Source organism: Pan troglodytes, chromosome 14 (assembly GCF_028858775.2).
Source record: "Pan troglodytes isolate AG18354 chromosome 14, NHGRI_mPanTro3-v2.0_pri, whole genome shotgun sequence".
In the NCBI taxonomy this organism is placed as follows: Eukaryota; Metazoa; Chordata; class Mammalia; order Primates; family Hominidae; genus Pan; species Pan troglodytes.
Genome location: NC_072412.2, coordinates 23,526,589 through 23,538,423, shown reverse-complemented (window position 1 = coordinate 23,538,423; position 11,835 = coordinate 23,526,589). Strand labels below are relative to the sequence as shown.

Sequence of the window (11,835 nt, the reverse complement as noted above, 5' to 3'; positions counted from 1 at the left end):
ATGGATGCCAAGTTGACAAAACATGGACTGGTGAGGTTTTCATGCATCAACTTGACGGGGCTAAGGGGAAGCCCAGGTAGCTGGTAAACATTCTTTGTGGGTGTGAGGGCGTCTCCAGAGGAGATTAGCATTTGAACTGGTAGGCTGGGTGAAGATCTGCCCTCACCAATATCATCTAATCCACCATCACTGAATTAAACTAAGGCCCTGGTAGAACAGAAGGGCGGAGGCAGGACACCTTCTCTGTCTCCTTTTGAGGTGGAGCAGCCGACTTCTGCCCCTGGACCTCAGTGTTGCTCCTTCTCTGGCTTCAGACTCAGACGGAGTCACACCACTGGCCTTCCAGCTCACAGACACCAGCTTATGGGTCTTCAGACCTCTTGGCCTCTATAATCTTGTGAGTCAATTTCTGTAATAAATCTCATATATATATATACACACACACACACTCACCTGTTGCTTAATGGGGATGCGTTTGGAGAAATGCGTGGTTAGGCAATTTTGTCCTCTTGTGTCAGATGTCACTTACAAACCTGGAGAGTACCACCTGCCACATGCCTGGGCCACAGGGTGCAGCCTATGTCTCCTAGGCTACTAACCTGTACAGGGTGGCTTGTACAAACACGGCAGGCAGCTGTGACACAATGGAAAGTAATGGCATATCTCAATATAGAGAAGGTACACTAAAAACATGGCATAGCCAAGATTAAAAGTGGCACACTGGTGCAGGGCTCTTACCATGAATGGAGCTTGCAGGACAGGAAGTGGCTGTGGGTGAGTCATGAGTTAGTGACTGTGAAGGCCTAGGAATTAGTGTACACTACCATAGCCTTTATAAACACTAAATGTATTCAAGCTTTTTTCTGTATTTTATACAGTTTAACGTTTTGACTCCTGCAATAAAAAAGTACAGCTGCACAAAAATGTTTAAGATCTTTATTCTAAAATTGAGAAAAGCTTGTATTTTGCTTTTTAAACTTTGTTAACAAGTAAAGCAAGAACACACACATTAGCCTAGGCTCACGCAAGATCAGGACCATCGAGATGTCACTAACCCATAGAGGCTTTCCACTGCGTTTTCTTCTTATGGACTATAGACCATGTGTGAGAGGTCCGTGCTTGGAATCACTGAGATACAGGCGTGTGTGTGTGTGTGTGTGTGTGTGTGTGTGTGTATCCAGCTGGTTCTCTGTCTCTAAGGAACCCTAAACCACCCTAAGCCATTGCCCACATGGCTCCCTTATGGACCAAGGCTCCGGCACCCACGCACAGTAGGGTAGGGTAGTTTGTGCCCCTGTAACAAAGCATCTGAGACTCCAACCGGCGTAAACCAAGCACGGTCCATTTACCTCTCCCAGCGGGGCAGGCGGGGCTGCGGCGCGGGTCTCATGCCCAGGCCCGCGGGCCACCGGCTGTGGATGCCACCTGGGCAGCGTTGGCTCAGGGTGGCCTAAGTGGCAGGAGCCTGGCAGCCCGCTCACCGCGCTCCACAGCTCCCCCTTCTATGTAGGTGGCTCAGGAGCCTGGAGGGCCGTGGTAGACCCGCACGGTGGCTGGCGAGTCTCCACGCTCCGTGGCGCATAGGCATGCGTGGTGACCCCGCCAAGCAGTGCCACAGAGCCCCCTCGCTGTTGTCCTCGCTGCTCAGCCTACAGGCCAAGGGCCCCGGACTCACTCCCCCTGGAAATGCACCTCACCCGCCCCTCACACCACACCCCCCAACCCCCCCAACCCCCCCGCCACACCTGCCATCGGGGCAGTCGGGCGCAGGGACGCAGGCCGCAGCTCCCACCCACGCTCACTCACTGCTCCAGTCCCAGGCGCTGCAGGACCCCAGACCCAGTGAGAAGGGTTCTGCCTGCTCCTGCACAGCCGCACCTTCTCCTCCTCCAACTTGGCCCATCCTCAGCTACTAAGCACCCCACCCCGGCCTCGCTAACCCCACTCCTAAAAGAGTGACAACCCCCCCGCCCATAGCCTTTTCTCTCCCAGCTCCTCCCACTGCTCCCGGGGGGCACCTCCTCCCTGGGACAGGGCAGCGGCACAGCTCAGCCCTCCCCATCCCACCCCCTTTCCAGCCAGGCCCTGCTCCTCCCCTTCCCTCAGCAGCTCCCGGGATGCTGGAGCTCCCCCGCAGCTCTGAGCTGCTTCCCCAACGTCACCCCAGCCTCCTATTGCGCCGCCGGCCCATACTTCCCACTGCCTTCGCCCCAGGCCCTTCCAGGAAGTCTGCGGCTTCCCTGGCCTTTTCCTTACCCTACACTCTTGGGTTTCCCCATCCCTCTCACCAATACTTCCTGGACCGCTCCTCAGCACCGCCATGGGCCTCACCCCTCTGCAATCCCTGATGTGTCAGAAATTGGTCAGTTCTTGGTCTCACTGACTTCAAGAAGGAAGCCCTGGACCCTTGCAGTGAGTGTTAGTTTTTTAAAATGGTGTGTCCGGAGCTCGTTCCCTCAGACGTTCAGATGTGTCCGAAGCGTCTTCCTTCTGGTGGGTTCGTGGCCTACACTAACCTCACGAGCGAAGCTACAGACTTTCGCTATGAGTGTTATAGCTCTTAAACGCCGCGTGTCTGGAGTTATTCGTTCCTTCTGGTGGCTTCTTGGTCTCGCCGGCTTCAGGAATGCAGCTGCAGACCCTCGTGGTGAGTGTTACAGCTCTTAGAAGGCAGCACGTCCAGAGCTGTCTGTTCCTCCCACTAGGTTCCTGGTCTTGAGGGCTTCAGCAGTGAAACTGCAAACTTTCCTGGGGAGTATTACAGCTCACAATCCTAGCGCAGACCCAAAGTGCTAGGAATAACAACATTTAGTTCAAAAAACCCAAAAAAACCCCTCCTCCTCTTCCCCCACCTCCCCCAACAGAAAGTGACCCAAGCAGGTTGCCGCTATTGGCCTGCGTGGTCTGCTTTTATTCACTTATCTGGCCCCACCCACATCCTGCTGATTGGTCCATTTTACAGAGAGCTGATTGGCCCATTTTACAGAGAGCTGATTGGTCCGTTTTGACAGAGTGCTGATTGGTGCATTTACAAACCTTTAGCTAGACACAGAGTGCTGATTGGTGCGTTTACAATCCTTTAGCTAGACAGAAACGTTCTCCAAGTGCTCACTGGACCCAGAAGCGCAACCGGCTTCACCTCTCGCAGTCCAGGCGGGACTTTGCGGCACCTATCCCAGGCACTCCTGCTTCCCAGAGGGAGCTCTTCCCAGCCAATCAAGAGGAAAAGAGAAGCGAGTAACAGACGGAGACCCGCCATCGTGGCCAACGACACCGCGAAGAGGGAAGGGCGGTCCACGCACGAGACGCAGCGTCCAATCAAGCCCAGCAGGCGCCGGCCAGCCGCGGCGAGTGCGGGGCCCGCCGATCCCATGCCCACCCGGAACCCGCGCAGCCTGCGAACGCCGCGCGCAGCCCCGGTTCCCGCCTTCGCCTCTCTTTTCAAACTTCCCCGCGAGCAGAGGGAGCCGGACCCGGCCTAGGGGCAGCCCCAGAGAGGGGCCCTCATAGTGCAGTGGGGGGCTGAAGGGCTCCTCCAGCGAGGCCAGAGTGGACGCCGAGGCCGAGGAGGCGCTGAGAGCGAGGGAGGGCTGCTAGCACATTTTCACCTCTCAGTAAGGCATCACCTGGTCTAGCGCGGTCTCCCTTCTCACCGCACCGCACCTTCCTCTTGCGCTCCAGACCAAGTCCAGCTGCCTATTCCAATTTCATTTTGCTGTTCAGGCATTTGTTTAAATTATGGCAGGAGCACATGACCTCGGGCATGGGGGCGCCAAGCATGCCAGAGTATCTAGACACGAAGCAGGGCTGGCTGCATCTCCAACCCCACCCCACCGTCTGGACTGCTTTCTTTACATGGATCTACACACTGTGTGTACATACGAAATAAAATATACAGTTTTTTCTAGCGATGCTGCATTTTCACAAATGGAATCATACATATTTCATGCGTTGTCTGCAACTTGCTTTTTACATTTAACACCATGTCCCGGGAGCTTTCCACGTTGGCCCTCTTAGCTCGATCTCATTTTCTTTGATGGCTGCAGAGGCTTCTGTCCTGTGGGGCGATGCTGCTGTGTAACAAGATCTCCTCCGCCGGCGAAGAATTAAGGTGCTTCTCTTTTCTTCCCCTTCTAATTCTTTTTTTTTTTTTTTTTTTTTTCCTATTACCAAAATGACTGCAGCTAGCATGGATGCACATGATTCTCCTGTGTTCAGGCAGGCGTCCCTATCCACAGCAGAGGCCTTTTCAAAGAGGCTTTCTCTGCTGGCTTGTGCTGGACGTTTCCATATTGTTTTCTGAGAAGGTTGTAAAAAGTATTCATCACCAGCCGCGCAGCCAAATACTTTTTACACCTTTACCGTCACTAGAAACGTTAATCCTTGTCTTTCACCTCCAGTTTTATGAGTGAAAAACAGTAGCTCATGATTACTTTCATCAACATCTTTGATTTCCAGTGAAATCAAGGGTTCTTTATATTTGTGTTTGTAGATCTCTAGATATCTTTCTTTAATCCACAGAATTTACCCGTGTTTGTGACTTGGAACTCTGTGTTGATTTTGTCTCCTGGCAGCCTGTTTTCCAGACAGTCCATCTGCTCTTTCCGTGGAACATGCCCTTCCCAGTGTACCTCACCGCCCGGAGATACATCCGTTTCTTTCTGGGATCTCTAATTTGAACCTTGTCTGCAAGACCAATTTTCATTGTTTTTTGGGGTTTTTTTTGTTTTTTGTTCCCCGCCCAGGAAACCATGTTTACTAAGCACGTTCTTTTCCAGGTGAATTTCAGTCAGTGCGTCAAATTCCGTAAAAGATGCAATTGCAGTTTGACTGGGATTCCACGGTGCATTTCGATCACTTTGGGAGACTGTTGACATCTTTACAATGTTAATTTTCTCGTTCAAGAAGATGTCTCTCCATTTACTCAGAAAGTTTCTTTTGTGTCTGCCAATAAAGTTTTAGTTTTCCTCTCACAGGTTTTGTGTGCATTTTTGTTACTTCCAACCTCTGACCCCTGGTATTTTACAGTTTTTCTAGCTATTGTAAATGGGACAGCTTCTTTCAAATGGTTATTTCTTGTGTATAAAGAAAGATATGGATTTTTATATGTTGGCCTCATCTCTGACTATGTTACAGAATTCCTTTATTAGTAATTTTTTACTTTTTTTTTTCTTGGATTTGCTAGATATGATCATATTGTCAGTAAACCACAGCAGTTTTTGCCTCTTTGCAGTATTTATAGCTTTTATTTTATTTTTTTGGAGACAGGCTCTTGCTCTGTCACCCAGGCTGTAGTGCGGTGGCGCTAATGTGGCTCACTGCAGCCTCAAACTCGGGGCTCAAGTGAACCTCCCCCTTCAGCTTCTAGCGTAGCTGGAACCACAGGTGTGCACCGCCACGCCAGGCTAATTTTCTTATTTTTTTGTAGAAAAGGGGTCTTGGTCTTGCTTTGTTGGTTAGGCTGGTCTTGATCTCCTGGCCTCAAGTGAGCCTCCCACCTCAGCCTCCCAAAGTGCTGGGATTACAGGTGTCAGCTACCGCGCCTGGCTCTTATATCTCTTAAAAATCATCTTGCGTTGACTTGGCCTCCCATGTGGAATACAGCGTGAGTATTGATGTTCTCATTTTGTCCCAGATTGTAATGGGTGCCTCAGGTGCTTTACCAAGCATAAAGTTTTCTCTGTTCCCACCTCCGGAGGAATTCTCATCCTGCATGGAGGTAGGGTTTTAACAAGTGTTATCTTGGATGCATGTTAAGTTGAGCCTGTGGTTTCTTTTTAATAAAAAAAAAAATTATTACACTTTAAGTTCTGGGATACATGTGCAAAATATACAGGTTTGTTACATGGGTATACACGTGCCATGGTGGTTTGCTGCACCCATCAACCTGTCATCTACATTAGGTATTTCTCCTAATGCTATCCCTCCCCTAGCCCCCCCACCCACCAACAGGCCCAGGTATGTAATGTTCCCCTCCCAGTGTCCATGTGTTCTCATTGTTCAGCTCCCACTTATGAGAGAGAACATGTGGTGTTTGGTTTTCTTTTCTTGTGTTAGTTTGCTCAGAATGATGGTTTCCAGCTTCATCCATGTCCCTGCAAAGGACATGAACTCATCCTTTTTTATGGCTGCATAGTATTCCTTGGTGTGTATGTGCCACATTTTCTTTATCCAGTCTATCATTAAAGGGCATTTGGGTTGGTTCCAAGGCTTTGCTATTGTGAACAGTGCCGCAGTAAACATACGTGTGTATGTGTCTTTATAGTAGAATGATTTAGGGTCCTTTGGATATCCAGTAATGGGAGTGCTGGGTCAAATGGTATTTCTGGTTCTAGATCCTTGGGGAATCGCCACACTATCTTCCATAATGGTTGAACGAGTTTAGACTCCCACCAACAATGTAAAAGCATTCCTCTTTCTCCACATCTTCTCCAGCATCTGCTGTTTCCTGACCTTTTAATGTATAATGAATCATAACAAATGACATTAACAGATTTCAAATGTCGTAAGTCCTTGAATTCCTAGAATAACCTTCCTCCAGGTTCCAGCTCCTCAAGGCTGGCTCTTGCTTCCCTTAGCCGGTGTTCCCTCCTTGGAGATGGCCTGGCTCCTGTGGATGCATGGACAGATGGATGGATGGAGAGCCCAGCAGCTCCCCAGCCGGCTGTCAGCTTGCTATGGAGGAGGGCTGGTGTCCGTATTTCCCACCTACAAGTTCGTGCTTTTCTATCACATGCTTACATCCATATTTTTTGTGCCTTAAAGATGACATAAATGGCAAAATGGTGTAAAGATTCTTGCAATTTGCTTTTTTTCACTCAACATCAAGTTTTTGAAATTTATCCATATTGATGGACATCAATTCAGTGTGTTTCTGTTAACTAGAGTAGAATATTCTGTCATGCCAATGAGGCACAGATTAGTGATCCTTCCCCACTCAGGAACTTGCAAATGAGTTCTGCTTTCCCACCATACCACGAGCAGCCTTGCTTGTATCTGCTGGTGCCATGTTCAGGGGACCTTGGGCCAGGCCACTGCAGAAAGAACCCCTGGCTTCTGGGAATGTGTGCTGTCAGCTTTCCACACCAGCTTTTAACAATGCCTGGCACTTTATAAATGTTCAATAAGTATTAAACATTAGTGCTATCATTACCATTATTATTAAGTATTGCTGCTTTGCTGTCCAAAGTGGTTGTACCAATTTACACGCCTTCCAGCAGCAGAGTTTCCATTTCCACAGATTCATGGCAACACTCATTAGTATCAAACTTCTTAATTTTTTACACTCTAATGGGTGAAAAATGGCATCTAGTTGTTTTAATTTGTGTTTCTCAGTGTTAGCAGTGAAGTTCAGCCTCTTTTCACGTATTTATTGCCCATTGTTTTCTCCTGATATTTATTGTTTCTTATCATTTGCTCATTTTTCCATTGGGTCGCTTGCCTTTTTCTTACTGATTTTCAGAGCTATTTATGTATCTGGATAGTGATACTTTATTGGTTATGTGGATTGCAAATATATCCTCTCAGACTGAGGCTTGTAGATTTTTTTGCTTTATTGATGGTGCCTTTTTCTGAACAGAATTTTAAATTTTAATGTGTCTGATACCTCAAACTGTTCCTCCTGTTTTGTGATATTGGTATAAACTCATGTTATCTTTTACAGCTTTGCATTCTCACGTGTAGGTGCTGACCTACCTGTGATTTATTTTTTCTTGATGAATTTGTTTTCTGTTGCTCCAGCAACACGTGCCAAGTAGTGCACCCCTTCCCCATTGAGGGGTAATGCCCCCATCATATACCAAGTTCACATGTATTCATGGTTCTTTTTCTAGCTGTGGCCTCAGTTTCATTTTATTTACCCATCCCTGAACCATATTACACTCTCTTAAGACTTGTAGCTCTATAAAATAAGTTGTGATATCCGTTATCTCTCTCACCTTTATATTTAGGTATGTCTTGGCTATTTTTGGCTCATTGCTCTTGTATGTTAATTTTGTAAATTAGCATGAAAAACACATTTTGGGAAAAGATTTTGGAAATACATTTTATCTTTAGATCAATGTAATGATAATTTTCATCATTATTGAGTCTCTCCATTCATGAATATGGCATATTTCTCCATTGACTTAGGTCTCCTTTCATGCCTTCCAACAAAGTTTACCCATTTCCTCCTATTAGAAACGTCTTGCACATTATTATTACATGTATCTCTAGGAACCTTGTGGGATTTTTCACTGTTAATGGAATCTTATGTACTTATCTAATTTTTGCTAGTAATTTTTATGCTGAATTTATATCCTGCAGTTCATTGAACTCCCTAGTTAATTCTAATAGCTGTCTCTAGATTATCTTGAATTTCCTCTTCAAAAATATTCTGCACATAATAATAGCTTAGTTTTTTTTACTTCTTAGACCCTATAACAGATTTCTTTTCTTCCCACAATGTGCTCCTAGGGTCTCTAGCACAATGAGGCATAAAAATGGAGCTGATTTTAGAGCAGCACTGAATTTTACAATGAAAGATAATACTTTCTATATGATTTAATCCTCTTTATCAGGATAAGGAAATTCTCTTGTATTCTTAGGTTAAGAGGTTGTTGTTCTCCTTAAATCATAAGTTAGTGTTTATCTTCTATAAGGTTTTAGTTCAGTAGTATTTTTTACCTGCGTTATTAGTTATGATTATTATTTTACACACTCAGTGCTCCTTTAGATTTACCTGTATTATCTTGCATTTTCTTTGCTCACCCGAGCTTCATGTATCTTATTCCATCTTCCCAGGTTCAATTTACTTTTGGTCAAAGTGTACCTCTTAGTGGGCTGTTGTGTGTAGGTCTTCAGTGGGACACTCTCTCAGGATGCTTTGGTTCTGAAAGTCTTCATTTCATCCATTCTGTCAGTTCTCTTTTCACTATATTGATTTTTTCCTTTGGTATACTGAAGTGTTTTAGTTTTATGTAATCCCATTTGTTTATTTTTGCTTTTGTTGCCTGTGCTTTAAGGTCTTATCCATAAAATCTTTTACAAGACCAATGTCGTAAAGCATTTTCCCTGTGTTTTCTTCTAGTAGTTCTTATAGTTTCAGGTTTTATATTTAAGTCTTTGATCCATTTTGAGTTAACTTTTGCATAGGGTGAGAGATACTTGCAAACTATTCATCCAACAAGGGATTCATATCTAGAATATACAAGGAATTCAAACATCTCAACAGCAAAAAAAAAAAAAAAATTAAAAATGGGCAAATGATTCAAACAGATAGTTCTCAGAAGGACATGCAAATGGCTAACAAATATATGGAAAAAGTTCAGTATCACTAATCATCAGATAAATGCAAATCAAAACCACAGTGAGGTATCATCTCACTTCAGTTAGAATGGCTATTGTCAAAAATACAAAAAAATAATAAATGCTGGTGAGGAGGTGGAGAAAAGGGAATTCTTACACACTATTGGTGGGAATGTAAACTAGTACAGCCACTATAGAAAACAGTATAGAGTTTCCTCAAAAAAACAAAAATGGAACTAGCATATGATCCAGCAGTCCCACTACTGGGTAAAGAGCCAAAGGAAAGAGAATTAGTACATCCAAGAGTTGTGCACACTCCCTGTCCATTGCAGCACTATTCACAATAGCCAAGCTATGGAGTCAATCCAAGTGTCCATCAACAGATGAATGGCTAAAGAAAATGTGATTTTATACACACACACACACACACACACATATTGTGGAATACTATTCAGCAATAAAAAAGAATGAAGTCTTGTCCTCCACGGAAACATGGATGAGTCTGGAGGACATGGTGTTAAATGAAATGAGCCAGGAACAGGAAGTTAAACATGTTCTCACTCATATGTAAAAGCTAAAATAGTTGATCTCATAGAAGTAAAGAGTAGAACCCAGGTTATTAGAGGGTGGAAAGGGAAGGGGGATATAGGGAGAGATTTGTTAAAGGACACAAAATTACAGTTAGGAGGAATAAGTTCTAATGTTTTATAGCACTATAGGATGATTATAGTCAAGCACGTATATTTTCAAATAGCTAAAAGAGGATATTGAATTCTCCCAACACAAAAAATGATCAATATTTCAGATGACAGATATGCTAATATCCTTGATCTGATGACTATACATTGTATGTATAGGAACATCACTGTGTATCCCATAAATACGTATGGTATTATGTGGAATTTTTAAAAATAAATAATTTTTTATAGTCAATGAAAAGAGTATATTCTTTTATTGGTTTTTGTTCATACATGTTAAGTTTCAACTTTCAATAATAAAATTCAATAAATTTGATTCCTTAATCATAAAAACTTGCTTTACACATTATTTACATGTTGTTAAAGTCCATACAAAACATCACAAGGATTTGATTGTGCATGGCACCATCACAAAGAAGGAGGAGGGAGCTAATCCAGTAACATACATTCAAAGATTAAATTGTAGATATGCACAGTGTATTTGGCACTGTTCATTAATATTATAACACCTTCCTCTCAAAGACAGGCATTCTTAAGTGTTAGTCATAATATACCAGAATTTGCTATTCACATTAAAACCACCTTTTAAACTTTATAACAGTAATCAATTATTATTAAGAAACAAAACACAATGAGAACTGGGAATGGAATTCAAATCCTCCAACTTCTTGCTATGCTCCAAGCTGCCATCCATAAAACAGGTTTAATTTGGTAACTTTTCCATTGAGGGGAGTGTCAACAAGAAACAACTTAAAGACAATATTTTCCAATACAAATAAAGACATACACTTTTGTTTAAAATGAACAGTTCTTCTTGGGAGTGCAAAGAGAGCCTTGATGATGTACAGCTTGTGATGATTTTGGCAGCAATTATAGAACAACCAATGCCATTCAAGTTGTGGAGATTGTACTAGCAGGTGAACTCATAAAGAGAAGGTTCTGGAATGCCTATATCTGAAATCAGAATCCTGGTAGTTTGTAGTTTGCCTCTTCCTAGAAGTTCAAGAGACTCAAGTCATAGGCTACAGATGTACTTTCAAGTATATACTTATAAATGGAAGGAGAAAATAAAAGCACAAAAACGCAAATATTAAACCTTTAGTGGCTTGGGCTATATTCCACTAGGTAATTTATTTGACTAACTTCACTTTAACAAAGATTAAATCCCTTCATTTTAATCAAGTCCATTAAATTTCATTCATTAAAGCTATACATACTCCAGAATGTTTATAAGACATTTACACCTATCATGTTTACAAAAAGCATAAATTCAGTCTTAAGCTGCACTACAAATGCCTCAATATAACATAGTCACAGTATAAGGAAACAAATCAGAAATTCTCTGATTAGATATGCTGTAGCTTCACAGAAAACTCTCAGTAATAAATTAAAACAAAAAGTCTTACAATGTATAATGGGCTATGCAGTGCAAAGTAATGTCACCGGACCAAAATTTAGTTCAATCATTTTTATTTCAAGTGTATTTTAAAAATCATAAATGGGGTTTCATAATCTAAAGTTGAAACATTTATTCTTCATAGCTTCAGAATTTGACAAGCAATTGTAGACCATGCTTTCCAAATCCAGTCTTCTTTGCTATTTTTCAAACTTCCGAGATCTAGTATTAAACTCCTCCATTCTAAATGTACAGTTTTAGATAACTATTGTACACTTATTGATAAGAGTTTTCTTAAAACAGTCTATCAAATATAAATAATGGTTTCTATCTAAGAATCAGCAGTGAGGAAAGAAATATTAAACACCAGTCAAGAAATCAATTATTCATTTTAAAAATAACAGAACCAGTGCTGCTCTCTGTCATAAAAGAGAACATGTAAAATTTATTTTTGTA

At 43.1% G+C, this 11,835-nt stretch overlaps 1 long non-coding RNA gene across 1 annotated transcript; it reads right to left on the bottom strand.

Moving 5' to 3' along the window:
• Positions 1–5,226: 5,226 nt before the first annotated feature.
• Positions 5,227–11,022, bottom strand: LOC134808208 (uncharacterized). Its single transcript, XR_010150756.1, has 2 exons — positions 10,771–11,022; positions 5,227–5,709 (listed from the first exon to the last, which is right to left on the bottom strand). It is a non-coding gene; the product is annotated as an uncharacterized LOC134808208 (long non-coding RNA).
• Positions 11,023–11,835: the final 813 nt, after the last annotated feature.